The 23,091-nt window shown below is 37.4% G+C and overlaps 1 protein-coding gene across 1 annotated transcript in view; it reads right to left on the reverse strand.

The window, feature by feature from the left end:
* Positions 1-14,618, reverse strand: part of LOC135072424 (uncharacterized) — a 102,276-nt gene extending 87,658 nt beyond the window's left edge. The window contains exon 1 of the mRNA XM_063966325.1: positions 14,494-14,618. The gene's annotated coding sequence lies outside the window, so the exon portion shown is untranslated. The remainder of the gene's footprint in view (positions 1-14,493) is intronic.
* Between the last annotated feature and the right edge of the window lie 8,473 nt (positions 14,619-23,091).

Raw genomic sequence — 23,091 nt, forward strand, 5'->3', positions numbered from 1 at the left:
TAGTCTCTAAAATCAAAAATACGAGACACATCATTGTTCCCGACCTATATCATTCATTAGCTTAGGGACTCGATCCCATGTTTATCACTGGTGATTGATTTTCCTTAGGCGGCACATCATAGTGCCCGGCATGCCCACAATAACCAGTCTAACGATCATGACATTATATTTACATTAAGCTCGAATCCTTTCGGGCCCACTATAAACACATAGACTTAAATATTGAGACTCGATCCCACGTTTATCACTGCAAGGACTGGCTATTGATTTTCATTAGGCGGCACATCCTAGTGCCCGGCATGCCCACAATAACCAGCCTTACAATCATGCCATTGTTTACATTAAGCTCGAATCCTTTCGGGCCCACTATGAACACATGGACTTAATTATTCAGACTCGATCCCACGTTTATCACTGCAAGGACTGGCTATTGATTTTCATTAGGCGGCACATCCTAGTGCCCGGCATGCCCACAATAACCAGCCTTACAATCATGCCATTGTTTACATTAAGCTCGAATCCTTTCGGGCCCACTATGAACACATGGACTTAATTATTCAGACTCGATCCCACGTTTATCACTGCAAGGACTGGCTATTGATTTTCATTAGGCGGCACATCCTAGTGCCCGGCATGCCCACAATAACCAGCCTTACAATCATGCCATTGTTTACATTAAGCTCGAATCATTTCGAGCCCACTATAAACACGGACTTTTAACCTTCTGTGATGGCTGCAATGTTCACTCTGACTCCGGCTCCGCGGCTCGTCTTGTCGTGCGCTGCGACACGCAGTGCTGTACCTGCCACGGCGTGGTAACGGATCCCGGCCACGGCTACGGCTGCGATCCTCGCGGCTCGACCGCGCGCCCAGCCGCTTGCTACGGCTGCGATCCTCGCGGCTCGATCGTGCGTCCAACCGCTTGCTGCGGCTGCGATCCTCGCGGCTCGACCGCGCGCCCAGCCGCTGGCAGCGGCTGCGACCCTCGTCCCATGGAAGACGATCGTGGTGACGCCTTCTTACTGGATGACGAAGATAGCTTCATCGGCTTGGCTCGCTTATTTCGTCGTCGGCTGACGGGCGTTCCGATTGCTGTACCGGTTTCATCTTCAGACGTCATTGTCCTCAACTGTGAAATAAAGTTCTCGACGGAATAAACTGTACGACAAGCATCAACTCAATATTTTATTGGGGCTATGTTCACATCATATTAAACTCAAGTTTGATCCAAGATCAACATTAGAATCTAATAATCTATTGTTGGACAATTATTTTATGCTCTTTGTGCAAATCATGGTAATTCTACTGTTACATGTAACTATTTTACTGATTCTTCACAAATAAAGATTTTATGTTTTACTCAATGTAACCTTCATACACAACTTTTATGTTGACTGGATGGCTCGCTTGACGTACCAGCAAAATCTTACTGGAAGTCTGCAAGCACACCCAGAACGTCTCCCAAATGGGCATACATAGCCCTTCAATATTAGGCGGGTATTCATTATATAAAAACTAATAAGGCTAAAAGTTAGTCATCAAGTTAAAAATAGAAACTAATACCAACTATGGACGCACCTTCACGCTTCATAATTAAAATCAAGGACGCATTAGCCCATCGGCACACTTGGCCGCTAACACTTCATAATTAAAATCAAGGACACATGGCCCATCGGCATTAAGACTATTTTATAAATCATTTGAAGAGCGCCGAAAACAGAGCCAGTGGTGCTAGCATTACAAAGCTTAATGCCAAGTCAGCTATCATACAGGCCGCTTGCCGACGTGACCTCAATAACCATCTGAGTAGGATATGTGATGAATTGGAACAGCACTCCGATAAATATCAAACCAAAGATCTGCATGATAAGGTGCGATACATTACACGTCAATTTAAACCTAAGTCGTGGGCTATTGAGGACACCGTTGGGACAACGGTTACGGAGTTATAGGATATCGTGAATGTGTGGAAGGAATATTGCCAGTCACTATTTTCCAGCAATTTAGCACCAAAATTCACATGTTTTTCCCACAATATACATGACCGTGAACCCGAAATCATGCGGGATGAAGTACGAGCAGCAATTAAACACCTTTAATGCAATAAAGCCATAGGTTGCGATGAAATCCCAATCGAGGTCCTCAAGGCGATGGGAGAATCTGGGGTTGATGTCTTATAATATATCATCTGCAGTAAAATATGGGAGACCGGAGAATTACCAAGAAGACTAAAGTCAGATTGATGAGATGCCTTGTGTTCCCAATCTTTCTCTATGGAGCCGAAACTTGGTCTCTGAGATTGCAGGATCGCTGTAAAATCGATGCATTAGAGATGTGGTGCTGGAGACGCCTCCTAAAGATCCCGTGGACGGCATTTCGCACCAATGTATCCATCCTCAAAGAGCTTCATGTTAAAGATGTTAAAGACAGACTATCGTCAACTGTGCAACTACGAATACTGAAATTCTTTGGTCACGTCTCTACAAATGAGAACTCGATGGAGAGACTGGTAGTTCAGGGCCAGCTGGAAGGCAGGAGAGCACGCGGTCGATCGCCAACCCGCTGGATAGACGCCATCACAAGTACCCTTGAGAGCACCGATCTTGCACTTGAGATTACAAGTGAGTACACTCATTCTATACCAGCACTGCTAGCATAATTCTAGTCGTAAAGTGCTTTATTCAATAATACAAAGGGGAATGAGTAAACTGAATATTCTATTTGCTTAAACGATCAAGTCGCTTTGCTACATTTACCGGGAGTATCCCGGCCAAATTCAAAAAAGATCTTGGATCACATAAGGGTAATATAGGTCTTGTTGTGTTTCTCATGCATTAATATAATTTTAAACATTCAGTGGGCAAATGGGCGATAACAAAGCAACAAAAAAAAAGAGGTAGAAAAACTGTTTACGTACCTTGTTACCGCTATCCCACTTCTGAGATGAAAGGTGTCGTTTAAGAAAGAACTTCGTTTGGTTATACCACACCTTTTATTTTCACAAAATCATTCAATGCCACACAGTGTTTCACAGTATTTCACTTACGACCGTACTAATCGACCGCCAGTGATCGAATGCCCGAGCAGCCAGAGGCTGTTGAGTCTAAACAGTGATATTGGGAGGGGAGAAAGTGTTACCAGTAGTGAAATAACGATAACGGAAACGTTATCGTTATTATAAATATTCCGCAACGCTATTTTGTTACAGTTGCCAGTAAAATAAATTGATAGTGGTATTTGGAATATTTGTAACAAGCATGATAAATGTATCGTGTTATAAAAGGTAAATTAATCCTTTAGCTGCTGGTTACTGAATTGATGCCAAAATATATTGAATTTTATAAAGAGAAAAAAAAATAGTTTAAAAGTAAAAAAATATACTTATTTATTAAAGCGAAACGTGTTTTAGTATAAAGCTCTCTAGAAGCTTAATCGCTTAATACCGCAAAAAACACTTCATGCGAATATTTACGTAAAAAACAATATTTTATTTTCACAGCTTCGTCGCACAATAAACCCTAACTCTATTATAAAATGTTACCTATTTGAAATATATTTCGAAAATACGTTTATAATTTTTTAAGTAGGTATTAATGTTGAAGTATAAACTAGACTGTAATATTATACAGTCATCTAAATAACCTTCTGAATTCCGCGGCAAAGTACATACATCCCAACTACCCGGGTCCAGTGCGAATTGGTTGAATAATTAAAATGCAAATTTTAAGTAACAAACGCGGAAAAACTGTCTGTGTTTCCAACAATTCCTGTTTTTAGAATCGTGGTGCATTTTCACTGATTCCAGAATGGTAAGGTTAGGTTCACACGAGCGTGAGCGTTTTAAAAAGGTTGCATTATTTTTTTACCATTTACGCTATCATTCTTATAAGCAATGGATCTAAATGGTCCAAAGAAGTATTGTAATGATAGTTTTTTTTTATCTTTGTTAAGGTCTGCTGAAATGATTATAACAGCACGCGTTATGAAAGAATATTTAAATCTATGTGAATGTCACAGGTTGCTCAAAAAAGCATTTAAAAGTATTTCATACAGCGACTGTAGCGTAATAACTTAAACCTGCCACAGATAATGAAACTTTTGACGCTCCCGTGCGACAGCGTAAAAAAGGACTCAGTTTTTTTTAAGCGTTAAAAATAACGCGCGTTTGTATCGGAAAAGCACTCGTGCGAACATAGGCTTACCCTGAATTTCATAGCATTTACAATTTTATTAAGTTTACGGCAGATAGTGGAGGGTTGATTTTAATTTCGTTGCATTATTTATAAGCTGTGCAGAATAACATGAAACTTTAACGTGACTGTTAAGTCGGTGGGAGCAACATAAATCAGCCGCCATTTTCAGTCTCTTGGGCGAAACTTATCTATTGTGGCTAATAAATAATCTGTACTAATATTATAAATGCGAAAGTAACTCTGTCTGTCTGTCTGTCTGTCTCGCTTTCACGCCTAAACCACTGAACCGATCTTGATGAAATTTGGCTTAGAGATAGTTTGAGTCCCAGAAAAGGACGTAGGATAGTTTTTATCCCGGTTTTTGAACAGGGACGCGCGCGATAAAGTTTTTCTGTGAGAGACAAAATTCCACGCGGGCGAAGCCGCGGGTGGAAAGCTAGTTTGTTATAAGATTAAAACATAACGTTATTACTCGTATAGACATGAGTACAAAGTGTTAAATTTTAGTACGAAACGAAAACTTAATGCTATGTTAGAACAATGGATGGCAGAAGGTTGAACGTAAATTACAAATACTTGGGTCCGATTCCCTTGTAGACAGTTAATTTAACATAATAAAATACATGTATCTATGATTAAATAAAGCTCTGTTTTAACGAATACCTACAACGAAATCAAATATAAAGTTTTGTCGTTTTGTCACTAACTAGTCTTATTTTTCAATAGTTTCTATCAAATATATTATTTTATTAGCAAAGTTAGTCTTCTATGAATATTATTTGATGTCTCTTTTCAGATATAGACTTTGCTTACACAACGATTTATTTCAACGAATACAAAATATCTCACAATTATTTCGAAAAGCAAAAATAATATTTCATATTTTTAAATAAAATAAATAAATAATTTTTCTCAGAGACACCTCAATTTGAAAACAATTTCGGCAAATGAGTTCTAGCTATTTTATTCCACGAAACAGCTCATTAATTTTAGTCACGTTTCAGAAGTAATTAGTTGACATAATCCATTTAAACACTCAAAATTACCAGTCTATTAGAGTGGGGATCTTTGCACTTACATTAATTTCCGAAAACAAAAAAGAATATTAATAAACAAAAGGAAAATTCTAGAGGGCTTAGTAGTATAATGATAGCTTTTGCCCACGGCTTCGTCCGCGTGAAATTTAGCTATTATTGCTTAAGTTATTCTTGGAAAAAACCTCGGGGAGGCCTTTGTCCAATAGTAGACGTCATTTGGCTGAAACGAACGAACGATATAATAATATGTATTATTCTGATTTATCTATACTTATAATAAATCTGTAGAGAGGTCAATTCTGTACATTAAATATATTTTCAAAATAACCATCAGGGGGTGATTAGTGATCGATACTGATGCCAAAAATGCAATCAGTAAAATTTTTGTCTGTCTGTCTGTCTGTCTGTCTGTCTGTATGTATGTTCCTTATAGAAACAAAAACTACTCGACGGATTTGAACGAAACTTGGTACAATTATTCTTCATACTCCTGGGCAGGTTATAGGATACTTAGGAATTCCCACGGGAATGGGAATTAGCGGGAAAATCGTTTTGTATGAAAAATCTGAACCGCTTAAGTTAGACGCTTGAAATTCGGCATGCAGGTACCTTAGTAAACTTAAAGCTTAGTTACAACAGAATATTGCAAAATTCCCACGGGAACGGGAGTTAGCGGGAAAAACATTTGTATGAAAAATCTAAACCGCTTAAGTTAGACGCTTGAAATTTGGCATGCAGGTACCTTAGTAAACTTGAAGCTTAGTTACAACAGGATATTGCAAAATTCCCACGGGAACGGGAGTTAGCGGAAAAAAACATTTGTATGAAAAAATCTAAACCGCGTAAGATAGATGAAGGGGGTAAAACGGGATCCACGCGTACGAAGTCGCGGGCGGCCGCTAGTAAACAATAATTCTGTAAAGTTTCAGCAACATTCGTTCAGTAGTTTTTGCGTGAATGAGTAACAAATTAACATATTATACATCTATAATTTCACACATCCACATAAGCTTCGCATTTACAATATTATTAGGATAATTATTTGCTGCCTGTTATGTCATTTCTTTTGTGTTTCCTTCTTTTCTTCTTTTTTTTTGTGGGGTTAAAGAAGTGTTAACTATCTTTATATTTATGCCAACAAGAACCGCATTAGTGAAATAATCTAAAATAATAAAGATTCTAGTATGTATAATGTAGTTTACAAACCTTTAAGGCTAACCCAGCCTTAAAGGCACCATCTTCTTCTTCTTCGTCTTTTATTTTGGCAACGAAAAAGAGACCATCTTACTAAAACTTTGACAAACATCGAAAGTCTGTCAAACTCCAGACGAACTACACCGGTTATCGTCATAGATACGGTCAAAGTTAGGTGGTGCAACTCAGACAAAATGTTTCATAAATTTCAATAAAGCCAAGACTGAGCTCAACAACTCATTCAGGCTTTAGTTACAAAGCATGACGAGAGTCATGAAGTACTAAATCTTATAAACTCTTCCTTCATACAATGAATGGGTAGGTACTTCAAGGTAAGCATTCAATCCACTACAACAAGCAATTGAAGGGTGAAATTGAATGGAGAATATTAACGTACACAGACACCAAAGCATCGTTTTGACACGAGAAAATATTTTTCTTAGAAAATAAATATTTTCAGTCTTCATCCAAAATTGTTGTTAAAACTTGATAAGATGATTAAGAAATCGAGTTCAGTTACCCCGTAATGTCACCTCAGTCTTTGAGGTTTGGAAATATTTACTTTCGGCAGTCAACTTTACTTTAGTGTCTTGAGATTAAATACTCTTAAAATTGGATGTCCATCGTTATAATTATATGAAAAATGCAACATAAATGTTTTAAAATATTATAATGACAATTTATTAGCAGTTTTATTAATTCAATATTGAAAAACCAGACTAGGTTATAAATAGGGTAAATAGGATAGGGACCTCATTTTCTAAACTGGTTAAGAGCCGATCATAGAATACATAAAAATGTTAATGAAAAGATTTTGTGTGTTTCTATTAAAATTAATCTATAAAAGCGAAAGGTCACTGATTGACTGACTGACTCACTCAGTCATCACGGAATCTCAGAAACTATAACAGCTACAAACTTGGGCAGGTAGGTTCCTTATAGGGTGTAGACATCCGCTAAGAACCGATTTAACGAAACTCCATCCTAAGGGGGTATGACGGGATTCACGCGTACTAGGGCCCAGTTTTTTGATTCGTAGTTAAAATAACCAATAGTCAAATTTGACAGATGTCAAATGACAAGTGGTTAATATCAAAAAAAATGTTTTTCGAACAATGGTAAGCTTGAATTTTAGTACATTTTTTAACTATTTGTTTACATTTTGTTAATGTTTACAATTTAACAATTTGTTATTTTAACTATGAATCAAAAAACTGGGCCTTAGTCGCGGGCGGCCGCTAGTTACGTCATATAATGGCCGTCGTGTGCACCTGAGCACTAATGGTACTGCACAACAAAGTCGTCACGAGTCGCTCCGAGGTTGCGGTCAATGTTTGTCCGCAGTATACTGCTTAATTTTGCACATTCACCCCTCTCAAATCAAACAAGTAAAGTAAGCCCCACGTCCTACTACAGGGCCCAGTGCAGATTGGTAGAAGGGTTGGGAGCAAACAACCGTACTTTCAACGTTACCAATCTACCAAGAACTTTTAACAACTAATACAAAAGTGATATTAGTATTAATTATAAGAAAGAAAGAAAGAAACATTTATTACGATGAAAATCTGGGGGCACGGCAGTGCCCCCGCCAAGTCGAGCGCGAAGCAAACACTGCCGTACCATCCTTTACTGGATTTACTGGAACCATTTCGCCGCATTTTCAGGCCCCTATTTGAGAACCTCTGGATAAGACCAGAACACAGAAATTTTCGTCATCTAGTAAGCTATAATCACATACTTAAAATCCAAAATTTCAAGTCTGTAGGTCATTTAGTTCCGAAGTTAAGCGAAAGCAAAGTTTCGCATTCACGACACTCACTCACTCACTCACTGATGATCATCAAAATAGAACTAGTACTTCCCATAAACTCAGAGAGCTGAAATTTGGTACAGAGTTAGGGTTTAATGGCCACATAAAGGAAAAACTATAAAAACTAGGAAAATCGAAGATCTGGAGTAACACCACATTCATAATCAATACTACTCCGGCACCGTGGTGTTCGCCTGTATCGCTCACCGCTAGATGGCGCTAGCACTAGCAAGCGGTATCCAGATTTTTTTCCTCTTTAGAGAAAGTCGTCGATTAAGTTGAATGTTGTGTAATTTGCATTTCGTTGATTTCGTTTATTATATTGTAAGGTTCGCTAAGGTTATGTTATTAAAACAATTCTTATTCGTTGTCCATTTTAAAGGTCGTTGAGTTTATTTGTGTTTAATATCGTAAAAAAATGTCGATAAAACGACGACGTTAAATAATTTTGCCACGTTCTACAAAAAGAAGTGAAATCCCACCAAAAACATTCTGTAAAAAACTAGCCAAGTCTCGATGGAGCTGCTTGTTTATCTCTAAAAAGTAATGAAATCTAGACAAAGTCGTGCCAAGTCTATGGTTCCTTACTGCGATTTCTTTATTATTATAGTAAATGTTGTGTGACTTAGCCGTTGAACAACCTTTATTAAGATAATCATACATAAGTATTATAAATACGCAGCTTTACTAAACCTACAATTGACTGGTTATTGTTGAATCAACGTTTTCCAAGTGGCAATTTTCCATCGTCAATGGGTAGCGGTTCTGGCGACAGATTGGTGCAATGGTGACATGGAGCACCTGGTTTTGTCACACTTCAACGGCCAAGTCACACAACATTAACTATAATAATAAAGAAATCGCAGTAAGGAACCATAGACTTGGCACGACTTTGTCTAGATTTCATTACTTTTTAGAGATAAACAAGCAGCTCCATCGAGACTTGGCTAGTTTTTTACAGAATGTTTTTGGTGGTCACTTATACATGACAGAGAACGTATACACAAAAAAAAAGACAGAAATAGCACATACCTAAATATTACAAGGAAATAAAAAGTGAACTGAGCAGTGCTAACCTGTCGCAACAGCGATGCCCATCGCAATGGGACTCCATTCAGCATATGCCGTGGGCCACGGTGGGGAAGGCCACGACGCTGGTTTTCAGTGGGCCCCATATTTATAACATCTATTGTATTGTCTCTGTGAATTAATGATCTTAGAATCTTTAGCCGGGACCAAGTTCTAATACCTTCCGATCCCGAAGCATAGAGATTAGGGTGGTCCTTATTTTTCGACTTTTGAATTATCCCCGGGGCACTTTCTCATTCGATTATATGCCTCTAAATATGAAATTAGCTTTTTTTGTTTTTTTTTTGGTTAAGGTTTAGAGGTCGCTACCAGCTGTCAAAATATTTACAAAAGCTTTGAAGATCATAAATCATGGTTTCATAAATGTTTTATTTAAGTGTTTATATCACATTTCAAGTGCAAATGAACATCGCATAGATAGAATAGACAATCGCTTCTTGTCCCCTTCTCCCCTCAACCCCTCTTCTGTACCGACCATGGTACCGACGCGTCGAGATACTAACAAGTAAACTCTTATATCTTAAAAATAATTGATTCAAATTATGTACATTGTACATAATAATTATCTTAGTTCATAGCAACAACAATAATTTTGTAATATTTTTATTTGGCTTTGGCTTTAAAAATAAATGAATCTAACAAACACAGATTTTGTGTTTTTACTTAAATTCAAACCTTGGTAGCGACCCCTAAATGTCTTTTAAAAATTAAAAAAAAAAAAATGAAAGACTTTCATAAGGTATATATTCAAATTACGTGGTGCCCCGCAAAATATAAGAAAAAAAAATTTTTTCGTAGGAATAAGGACCACCCTAATAGAGATACTTGCGATAAATTGCACAAAATATTACCAATCTCAGTATAAGTTTATTTATTTATTTGTAAGTTGCTGAACTTTGAAGATTGTCTCCAAAGCGATGCCGTCACTTGTAGATCTAGTGCTTAACTCGGATCTGTGCCTGAGGTATTGGAGCGGAAAGGGAGGGTGTTTTTGAGTGATGTGAAACCTAAAGATTTAACTGAACTGAGACTGTTCTAATCATGCTTTTTCTGATAAATAAAGTACATTTTACATATACATATACAGTTTAAGTCACGTTAAAGTGTACATATGAAAATAGATGAAACTAAACCTATTTTTATCGACAAAAAAGAGGTCAAAAAATTTTTGAGATGTTTTTTTTATTTTTTATAGAATTTTTTTTCTTCCAATTACTTATTGTAAAGAAAACGTAATAACTTTTAAACTAAGCGGTATATCCTGATAAAATAAAAACAGTAATAATGCTAAATAACAGGTGATACTAAAAAAAATACATAAAATACACAAAAAATGCCAACAAATTATAAAAAATGATACTTTTTAAAAAAAAATCTGCGAAGCGAAGCTACAGAATAAAGTATTTATAACAAAAGTACTAGACAAATTCTATGTATTTCGATCTCTATTCTAATATTTATTTTAAGTTTGTTCCACAAGTCTTTGGTAGAGTTTCTTCTTCTTAGTTGTGTTCCTCAGAGTTTGTATTGATAAGTGAATCAGTGATCGTACTTGCCCAGTGATTTCCTATATTTTCCTAATAGGTTTTGTCAGCGGGTTTACTCGAGTGGCTTTTATCAACATTTAAGGATTAAGTTGTAGGTAAAAAGTTACAGACCTAGGCTGAGTTGCACCATCTTACTTTAAAATCTGTCAAATTCCGTACAAAAACACCGGTTATTGTTATAGTTTCGGTTAAAATTAGGTGGTGCAACTCAGCATTAGTTAATAATATAACTCCTGCAGTTACATTAAAGCTATGTAGATTAATTATGTTTTACTAACTTAAGAAGTAGCTTTTATCCGCGTTTACGTGAAATTTTGTCTGTCACAGAATAAACTATCCTATGCCCTTTTCTGGGACTTACATCAAATTTCATCAATATCGTTTAGGCGTGAAAGTGTAACAGACAAAACATTACTTTCGCATTTTCGGATTAATATTAGTAGGTAGGGAAGTAGGGATCGTAATAAATATCAATGCTTATTGTAATCAAATTTCTCAATTTAAACGCACATACAAAGAAATAAATAAAAGTAGAAATCCTGCACGTATCAGCGAATTTCATATTCCCTTTCATTTATTAAAAGTGAACGTTTCCATACGAAATTTTCACGGATTTACCCGCAGAATGTCGGAAAATCCCTCCTTTGGGGTTCTCACAAAGAATACCTATCTCCCCCTTTCACTTCTGAAGGTTCAATGGGCTGAGCTATTTGTTTTCTGTCAGTCGGTAAGTATGCCATCTGTCACGGTTTTATTTTACGGGGGTAAATATTATGGTCGGCTATCATTTGATGTTTTGTTGTATCGTCTATTTAGAACAATGTAGAACAGTTTAGATTTTGAAGAGACCTTGCAACAAAGAGAGCTAAGGCTGATATTATAATAATAACAATTATTATTATTAGACTAATACAACTGCACCCAGGAAGACTTAATAAAGGCTACTGACAACGCCACTCTTGTAGCGGAATTTTGGGCTGACACTGTGTAGGTTTGTTGTCGACACGACAAGAAGAAGATTATTAATCTCAAATAAATAGTGTAAGTAAATAATTGGGATGATGATAGGTATTATAATTAATTTCAATACAAATAATTTGGTGCTACGTTTTTATACTCATTATTGTGTAAAACACGCTTTAGTTATCATTCAAATTGAGCAAGCTTTCAATCTGAAAACGAATGAAGATTTATCAATATTTGATTCCAAATTCTTATTCATGACTTACACATCTTACAATTATGACGAAATGAAAAATGGCGCCATCATACCTAATTCAACATTGTAATATCACCAATGAACTTGTCATTATTGACTATGTTAAGTAGCACGTAGATATTTTATGATTTAGCGGCCATATTATCGTAAAAGTTGCATAATTTTCATCATCTAATAACGTCTATCAAATAAATTTAAATTCCTTGCATTATTTTTTAGTTATTTATTGTATGGAACGCACGTGGAATTCTCAAATAAATAATAAAAACGCCAATTACTAGTTTTCATTTGAAAGAGTAATAATAATAATCATCGTCATGAAATATCATAGAGTAATTATAAGCTTATAATATTTTTACCAGTAGGTACGTATTTCACCACGTTAGTAAACAATAAAATTGTACTACTGATACAATGTTTATAAAGCAAGTGCTTATTATTAAACGCTATCTGTATGAACAATCGTGTAATTTTGTAGGCATGTATTTTTTAAATCTTGCACCACATAGTGGAAGAATAATTATTTTTTAGCTCAGTTACTTATTTATTTATCACAACAATTAATGCTTTAATCTTAACCTTAAATATTTATATTATTTTTAAACGTAAAATCAAATAATGATTCTGAAAATGGTTCGGTAATTTATTTTTAAAGATTATGTAACTAGGGTAAACCGTATAGCTATTGCCCACTTAATGATTTCAAACACATTGAGATGAAAAATTAAAGAAAGTATTTTAATTATCGACCATTTATGACTTTTTTCTTATAACTTGATAAACTGTTAAACAGAATATTAACAGTCTTTAGTTAAAACTTACGTAACTTAGAAATTATTGAAATAAATTTAAAATCCTCCAAAAAGTACAGTCATTGCCCATTACTTACACTAATTGCCCACATCAAAGCACAGTAATTGCCCAGTATCTTAAAACAAAATAATCAATTTTAAAATGTCAAAATAGGCTTTAAATAAACAAAACAAAACATTAAACTTAAATTCTAGTAGTACAGTCTTCAAAATTTCAAAATAAATTGCGTTTGGCCTTATTAACTATATTATCAAATATTTCTTGAGCTGATGTTGATGAGTCAGAATCGGTAGAGACAGAATCATCTACTTCAAAACATAGATGACGCAAAAATTTGAATTTTTATATGTATTTATTTTTTTATCTTCTTTGATATCAATTCAAGTGGTTGCTCAGAATGTTCAATTAGCTGTTGGTTATTCTTCCCTAAAGTTGTATCTATTTCCTTACAATTAACATTTTCACTAATAGATTTAACGTAGGATTTTTATTTTTTGTATTTGCGTTTGAATTTTTATCAATTTTTTTAAGCCAAAACATATTTTTCAGCAATTTATCTTGTAGATAAATTGTTGGATACATCTTGTACAGCTTCGATCGCTTTTTGCAAATTTTCTATGCTATATTGAACTTTTGGAGTCTTTGGCTACTGAAAATGAAATATTAAAAGCCATTTCAATATTTATGCCTGTAAATTGCAAAACAAGTCTAGCAATGAGCAACTTAAACACTGCTACTGCATGGTGGCAACACTCTAATAATAATTGCCCTGGGCAATAACTATACATTAACATATGGCAATAACTGAAATGATGGTGGGCAATAACTAAAAATATACAGATTTACGTGCAGTGATTACCCACCGTTAAAATGACCGTTAGAAATCAAATTTTATCAGTTATTTTCATTGATAATGGAGAAAACACTTATAATTTCATCATGACTATACACCATTAGTTGAATATTAAATAACTTGCAAAAAAAATTTAACCTCTAAGCAAGTAATTCCTTAGTAAAATTGTTAAAGTCTTTACCTGTTTGAGTAACATTTTCACCCGTCTTGACAAAATCCGCCATAATTGTTTTTTTTTAGTGTTCCCTATAGTGAATTTTAAATCTACTGTACATTGATTTCGGAGCCATCTACTTAGTAAATTCAAATCTAACTAGAGTGATTCAAAGTCAGCACCTGACAATTTTATTCTTAAAGCGGGCAATCACTACCAGTGGGCAATCACTCTCTGGTTTACCCTACCATTTATTAATATTTATTTTATCATATTCACGGTGACCTTGAAATATTTCTGCTTATTTTTTTAAATAATGAATATTTATATAACTTTTTGTGAATAATTTGGGAATATTTTACGAAGACATTAGTCATTAAATCACTCTACAAAACATTAATTATGACAGAAAATAATTGTGAAATTCTTCGGACTAAAAACCCCAATAAATATTTGTTAAAAGCGAACACCGTAGACACCATAACTTCATTATTTCGTATCACGTTTTTCCGGATAAAATACATCGGCACGAGACGCTCATCGGCGCGCGTAAAGAAATACCTAATCTGAATAAAAATACTTACGTGTCAAACATTGCCAAATCCTGGTGGGACAACCACCGTGAATCCATACACTGCACTTTCACCGTTCACGCACTAGCACTGACCACTGAGATGCACTTTGTTGTAGCACTTTGTCCGGGCAAAGCGACCCCCCTGCTCGGTCTACTGCACGCGACTGAGGCGCCGCGGGGAGGGTAGCTTCGCGCAGGCGGGAACGAACTTTACACACAACAAACCCTCCACTACTAGAGACTATTTTTCTGTTTTTGGATCACCTACTTATCACGGATAATTCGAGTGGAAAAGCGCAATTAAACTAGTTTTTGCTAACGTTCGGTTTTTGTGGGTCTGTAAATTTTATAGCGTTTGAGAAATATTGAGCTGGAAATGTTCGTGCAATGTGGTGTACATTTACTTTTTCTAAGGTAACGGAAGCGTATTAGTAAAATAGAGCTTTCACGGTTCATATTATTTTGTGTAAATTAATATTCTCTATTTAATTTATAAAAAGAATACATAGGTCGATAGAGTCGCTTCGTATATTAAAGCTTAAGTATATTTTAAGCTGATTCTGATATTAACTTTTCAAAGTCAGTTTGCTTATTAATAGTAGCTGTATGTTTGTTTTAATAATAGGAGAGCCGGCTATAAGAAGAGGAAAGTTATAGAGTTTTATCTGGCTTCGCTTATGCAAATTCTCCAGACACGCGTATAAAAACCGGCATAAATTTGTGGAATCGCAGGATTTCTAGTACCACTCAACGCGAAAGCTTGCACAAATATCAGGAGAAATTTCCGTTTGATATTTTTTACTCTACATTCTCTGCACTCATTAAAAATCGCTACGGATTTTTTAACCTAACTATACTCGTATTTCCTTGTGGTCTATTGTGTTGATTTTTTTCTTAGTATTAAATGGTACAGTGATCTATGATTCCAATATCAATTTGATAGTGAAATGAAACGCTCAAATCAACTAATAGTAACCTTAAGCTTGTTATTATTAATTGTGATTAATTGTAATTTTGCATGCTTATTTATTATGCTTATATTATTATTGCACCTGGTCCAACACAATGTTTTCCGACACAACTTTGATTTGACTTATTTTATTAATTTATTGTTGTGACATTATTGAAATGAACTTGAATTTCATGTGAATTAGATTGAATTAAAAAAAAAGTGACATGTATAAGATAATGTTTTTAATTGTTTTTTTTTTTAATTTGCAAGTATAATATTGCTATTAATTATTGACATGGTTAATTTTGACATTGGTATAGATTCTGATTAATTGTAATTTTGCATGCTTATTTATTATGCTTATATTATTATTGTACCTATTTCCAACACAATGTATATTGTTTTTAAATGGAATAAACTTATGACTTATGACTTAAGCATTTATGAGGAAAGATGAATGTCTTTCCAGAAATACTCGCCGTTTACGGATATTGATGATTTTTTCACAGTTATTTTACAGTATAAAGACTTGATGAGTAAGGATTCTTTTGAGTTTTGTAGACGTTGCTGCGGTAAAATATTATAAATATATTGGTAATCAATACATTGCATTTTTTAAAGTAAGGATTTTTTGAGTTTTATGGACGTCATGCGGTAAAATATTGTAAATAGGTACTTATATTGACTATCAATGCATTGCACATCTAAGCTCCTTAGTTCTAACAAGACACTCAGACCAGTACTAACTGTACTGGTATGCAAGTGCCTACCTAAGATTAGTTAAGGCCTGGTTAAGCCTTCAGGGTAATATTAGCATCAAACATGATTCCCAACAAACGTAAATTGGTACTGAGTGGTACGGCTTTGACCCGCCACACGGCATAAGGGAAACCCTTTGTGATTTTTAGTCATAGCAACTAACAATGGGCATTAACTCTTTGGTATTGATCGATGTATGTCGTCGTTCGTCGTTTCAGCCAAATGACGTCCACTGCTGGACAAAGGCCTCCCCCAAGGTTTTCCACAATGAACGGTCCTGCGCTGCCCGCATCCAGGCTCTTCCCGCGACCCTTACCAGATCGTCGGTCCACCTAGTAGGAGGCCTGCCCACGCTACGTTTTCCAGCCCGTGGTCGCCACTCGAGAACTTTCCTGCCCCAACGGCCATCGTCTCTACGAGCTATGTGCCCCGCCCACTGCCACTTGATTTTAGCAATTCTGCGAGCTATGTCGGTTACTTTGGTTCTCCTACGGATCTCCTCATTTCTGATTCGATCACGCAGGGAAACTCCGAGCATAGCCCGCTCCATCGCCCTTTGGGTGACCTTGAGCCTTCTTATGAGGCCCATAGTAAGCGACCACGTTTCGGATCCATATGTCAACACTGGCAACACACACTGCTCGAAGACTTTCGTCTTGAGACACTGCGGTATTTCGGACATGAGTATATGGCGAAGCTTCCCGAACGCTGCCCATCCGAGTTGGATTCGACGATTGACCTCTTTCTCGAAGTTGGACCTACCTAACTGGACTGTTTGTCCCAGGTATACATAATTGTCGACAACTTCGAGTGTAGAGTCTCCAACCTTCAGAGGAGTGGGTGCAACACGGACATTAGACATGATTTTTGTCTTGTCCATGTTCATTCTGAGGCCCACTTGTTGAGAGGCTCTACTGAGGCCATCGAGCATTGTGCCTAGATCCTCCAAGGTCTCAGCCATGACTACGATATCGTCCGCGAATCGAAGGTGGGTGATGTACTCGCCGTTGATATTTATGCCAAATCCGTTCCAGTCCAGAAGCTTGAAGACATCTTCCAGGGCGGTGGTAAACAGTTTTGGAGATATGACGTCTCCCTGTCTTACCCCTCGCTGCAACTGGATAGGTTTCGAATCCCGATCCTGAAGGCGGACCGACATTGTGGCGTTTTTGTACAAACCCCTCAACACTTCGATATATCGATAGTCAATTTGGCACCTTTGGAGAGACTGTAGCACTGCCCAGGTCTCGACCGAATCGAAGGCTTTCTCATAATCCACAAACGCCAGGCAAAGTGGTTGATTATACTCCTCGGTCTTCTGTATAATCTGCCTTAGCGTATGTATGTGGTCTATGGTACTAAAGCCTTTTCGGAAACCGGCTTGTTCGGGAGGCTGGAAGTCGTCGAGCCTGCGAGCGAGACGATTCGTAATGACTCTTGAAAACAGCTTGTAGACATGGCTCAGAAGTGAGATGGGTCTATAATTCTTCAATAAGGTTTTGTCACCTTTTTTGAAGAAGAGTACCACCACACTTCTGTGCCATGTCGTAGGCGTTTTTCCTTCGAGGGTGACGGAATTGAACAGCTTCTGAAGAGCCCTCAGTACCGGCGTTCCGCCTGCCTTCAAAAGCTCAGCCGTGATTCCATCATCACCCGGTGCCTTGTTGTTCTTCAGCTGTTTGAGAGCCATTCTAATCTCGTACAGACTGACGTCCGGGATATCTTCGGTATAGTGTCGGGTCAGTCTAGCTCTTGGGTCTTCGGCTAGATTTGTGACAGGTGCACGTACACTCGTGTATAATTGTCCGTAGAACTTCTCGACCTCTTCCAATATCTCCGGCCCCGACGAAATGGCTCTGCCATCCTCTGTCTTCAGCTTGGTCAGTTGACTTTGGCCAACAGACAGATCTCTTGCGAACACTTTAGAGCCCTTGTTTCGCTCAATCGCCTCTTTAATACGGTCTGTATTAAATTGGCGTAGGTCGCGAGTCAAAGACTTGGAGATCTGTCTGTTAAGGCGCCGATACTGAGCAGCATCTTCAGAGGACTGCAGAACCAAGTTCCGTCTCTCTTCCATGAGTTGATTGGTGAGGTCAGAGATCTTTTTGGTTCCTTTTGAACGACGGGTTTTAAAGAACTTAGACCCAGTCGTTTGGACAATTTCCACGAACCTGTCATTGTATTTGTCCACATTTTCGCAGTCTCCTAGGCATTCGAAACGATTTTGCAACTCGAGCTGAAAGCTTTCGGGGTTTTGGAGTTGGATGGGCGCTGGGCGGAGCGTAGACTTCATCAGTCGACATCTCTCGAGCTTGGGTCTGATATTCAATGTGCCTCTTACCATTCGGTGATCGCTTCCTGTTTTGACCGAATTGATCACAGAGACATCATTGAATATATGCTTCTTCGTCGACAAGATGAAGTCTATCTCATTTTTTGTAGCGCCATTGGGATGCAGCCATGTCCACTTTCGCTGTTTTGGCTTTCTGAAGAAGGAGTTCATCATAAAGAGGCCCTCCCTCTCCATAAAGCCAGCCAGCAGTTGGCCACGTGCGTTCCTCTCTCCGTACCCAAATTGCCCCACTTTCGGCTCATTATCGCTTCGTTTACCTAGCTTCGCGTTGAAGTCCCCCATCACAACGGTAAAATGGGACCGGGAGCCATGTATGGCTCTGGAAATATCCTCATACATGGTCTCCACTTCGTCGTCGGGGTGTTCCGTGGTCGGTGCGTATACCTGTATGACCTTCAGCGAATACCGTTTGGTGATTCTGAGTATCAGGTACACTACCCTCGCCGAAACACTCTCGATCTGGACCACGTTGTTGACAAGGGACTTGTGGACGATAAACCCGACACCACCCTGGGACTGCTGGTCGCCCTCCCGGAAATAGAGCAGGTTTCCGGATTTAAGAATTATGGTGTCCTCCCCCTCTCTTCGGACTTCACATAATCCTACGATATCCCACCGTAACCTGCTCAACTCTTCCTCGAGTTCCATTAGCTTCACGTCAGGTTGCCAGGGCCAGAGGTCGTCGGTGTTGGTAGCCTGGCATCCCCCGGGGATTCTTCGCACCCCTTGCCCCACCGTTACCGTGACCGCTACCGTGGTCCGGGATAGTGGGGCCGCCGGGGACTAGGGGCCGTTTTTTTGTTTTTACCACCATTTGGAGGGTTTTGCCCTAATCGCCACGCTTGGCAGGCGGGTTGGCGATCGCAGTTTTTTTGCTTGGTTTCGCACGCAGACGCTGCTGCCCGTCCGGTGCTACAGGAGTTTGTCGCCTCTTACGACACGCCTCCTGTTGGCGGTGGGGAAAAGTATTCTTTTACGGCCGTCCCCACACAGCACAATGTATGTAAAACGATGTATGTAAAAAAACATTATTTTCGCTTTAGGCACAGGCAAAATTGGAGTAAATATGGACTGTGATCGTCAATTTGTATGGTATAATACAGGTAAAATGTATGATGTTTGGTTCGTGAAAGGGAAACACTGACACGTACTACTCGTAGAACATTAACATAGAGCGGCTCGTTGTTCTGATACAAGTAAATTCTCTATTAGTATAAAACCTTTATACGTTCTATCGATAACTTTGCTTGGGAGTATGTGATTATCATATTATATTTACGTGTGTATTTGACCGTGTTTTTTTGCTAAAATGATGACAGACATATTTTTTAAAACTCGATGATAACTTTTTATACAATCCAAACTGGCAGGCAACAAAAAATGACATTTTTAAATACAGAACTATAAAATATGGCGTAAAAGAATGAGTTGTTTTTCTGCACAATTCTTTTTTCAAATCTGTTGTGGATTTCAAAAAGCCCTTCTCTTGCGTTGCTGCGAGGGTTATAGTGTAATAGCTCTCAGCCTACATCAGTTATTATTTCTATTTTCATTTGTTTTTTAACTCTAGTATAACAGAGGTCGAAAGGATATGGGCAAACAGTGAATTTAAACTAGGCTGAGTTTCAGATTGAAAATGTTCTTTTAATATTCCTTTCTATTTCAAATCTTTTGCATTGTTGTTAACGTAAATTAAAATACCTAGTTACCTCTTTTTAGAAATTAAGTAAATACGCTAAACCCAGCTTTGTCCAGCAGTGGACGTCATTTGGCTGAAACGAACGAACGCTAAACCCATGCAGCTTCATTTATTCAGATTCTACGGCAAAAGTAGTTATACAGTAGGTACAGTAACAGAGAAAATTAATAATGCCTTGTTTAGAATTTAGGCAGTGACATTAAGTTTTTGTGTAAGTTGCTGTCACCGTTGTAACATTATAACATTTACTTACTCGTAACAGTCTCTATGATTGATTTAACTTGCCTTTTACGTAACAGATTATTGTGACAAGAAAAAATGTATCGTCTATTTTGGTAAGAATATTACTGAAATATTAGGTAATATTATGTTTCCTTTAGAATGGTTTATTTAGACAGCTGTTGCCTCCCATTGAAAAGAAGTCGAGTTATTGGCCGAATAATAAATGTTTTGTGTACTGGTTTTGCCCTAATATTATTACTATTATTAAACGGCTTTCTAGTTTATTTTTGGTTTGATTAAGGCTAGCTAACGCCCGTATTCACAAACGATTATTGCTTAAGTGAAGCAGCAAATCGAACGCACAGCGTTGAATAGAGCTCTGTGATTAGTTTGTTTGTCAAGCTGTGCGTCCAAGCGCACTGGGAGACCTCATAGTAATGTTTGTGAGTACGGGCGTAATTCTTGTTTCCGTATTTATGTGTCCAACCAAATATTGTTGTAGATTATAAGTTGACTATTTTGATTGTAACTAGCTTTACCTGTACACATAGTACAAAGGGTTTTCGTACAAAACTAAGTTTCTATGAGATTTCGAGAGAGTGTGCGTGGGAGCTTACAAGTTAATCTTTCCTGCTCCCTTTCATTATCAGAAAGCCATTCAAGGACAACCAACCTCTAACTCTATAAGACTTGTTGTTTTAAGCAGCTATATGTGACTTTTAAGCAACAATACCACCACCCACAAGGTGGACCGACGACATCATAAAGGTAGCAGGGAAGCGCTGGACGCAGGCCGCTACCAATCGATAACATGGAAAGCATTGGGGGAGGCCTATGTTCAGCAGTAGACGTCTTATGGCTGAACTGATGATGATGATGATGATGAAGCAACTATACGTTACTTTTAAGCAACTTATGGCATTCGACCGCCATAAATGATCAGTTTCATTTTATAGTCTGTGACTTTTTTTAAACCTAAATAAGTCTGAATAACATTGAATTTGGACTCTACATGTTTTTAGTGATTTATTTATACCTACCTATCTTTCATTGCTAAGTGGAATTCTGATGTATCAGTATGAACTGTAAGTTCAACCTCTGTCTAAGTTTTTATAATACATTTTGAAAATAACAGTATCATTCCATTGGCAAAGACATTTTAAGGTAGAGTTTTTTGCTATACCCACGGTATATCTATCTCCAAAGCAATCATCCTACTTTTAATAAGCAAGTGTTGGGAAGGCTCGTGAATATTAAGTGTTTTTCAACACTAATTTTCGAGAATTTCGACGCAAAACTTTCCCCGGGTAAGTCCTTATTAAACGGCTAGGTTAGGTCAGGCCAGCACTAGCGACTAAGTTGGAACTGCTCTTTTGAATTTGCATTTCATAAGGTTCAAACATTAAAGTAACTATATTGTGGCTTTTAAGCAACTATATAATTATACTTTTAACATCCACGTACCTCTAATGAAGAAAAGTTATGCTTGAATAATTATATTAACCCACTTGTTACTAGCGTTCTTTGAAAAGAACGCTAGTTTTTACATAAATTTTTTTACTAATGTGGGTAGTGTAAACAATTTTTATGTGCAACATTTGAAAGATTTAATGAAACCTGAATCATCATTTCAGCCACAGGACGTCCACTGCTGAACATAGGCCTCCCCCAATTACTTCCACATCGCGGCCTGCTTCCAGCGCCTTCCTGCTATCTTTATGAGGTCGTCGGTCCACCTTGTGGGTAGACGTCGCTGACATAGCCCGACGGATTAGCAAGCTGAAGTGGCAATGGGCAGGGCACATAGTACGCAGAACTAACGGCCGATGGGGGCGATGGGGCAGCAAGGTTCTGAAGTGGAAACCACGTACCGGAAAGCCTGAATCATTTATTTATTAATTAAGATGTATTTCAGGCAATTTTGATTATTTATTCACCCTAAATTGATTTTCAATACTGTTATTTATTACTGTGATGACTGAATTATGGTTTTCATCACTGTAACCACAATTATATTGTGTTTGAATGTTTCGCTTCACATTACATTATTTGATGCCGCAACGAATTTATTTGCTACGCTTATTTGCGTTGAGTACGTCGCTATTGGCATTATTGGCAGCATTGCTAAATGCTAATTCAAATTATTATTATACCTACTTGCAAGGCTTGTTCTAATGGCAATAACAGGTCCAAAATAATTTTCAATAAGTTAAAATACAGACTAAGAACTAACCTGGCCTGTTAGATAGAAAAATATAGCTAACCTTTCTTATTTCTTTTGGTTTTTTTTGGTTGTAAATCGCACGTTGGTATAGTCGTTATGACGTAATACCTTATTTCAGTATGCACGTGCGTAGCCGCCCTTAGCGTTTGATTTGTTCCGAACAGTATTTAAGAATACAAGGCGCAATTGGATCTGCAACTTTTAAGGCTCAGTTATTTTGCTCAGGAATGTTCTTAGTAAATCTAAATGGTTTCTTTTTGCTGGATTCTGTAATTAATATCAAAAATCATTTAACACTACAGTACACGCGCCCCTTTTTTTACACCAATACACGCGCGGCCTACTCTGGTAAGCCAATTTTAAATCACTGTTAATCAGTTTGTAAGCAATTTATGAATA

Source organism: Ostrinia nubilalis, chromosome 6 (assembly GCF_963855985.1).
Source record: "Ostrinia nubilalis chromosome 6, ilOstNubi1.1, whole genome shotgun sequence".
In the NCBI taxonomy this organism is placed as follows: domain Eukaryota; kingdom Metazoa; phylum Arthropoda; class Insecta; order Lepidoptera; family Crambidae; genus Ostrinia; species Ostrinia nubilalis.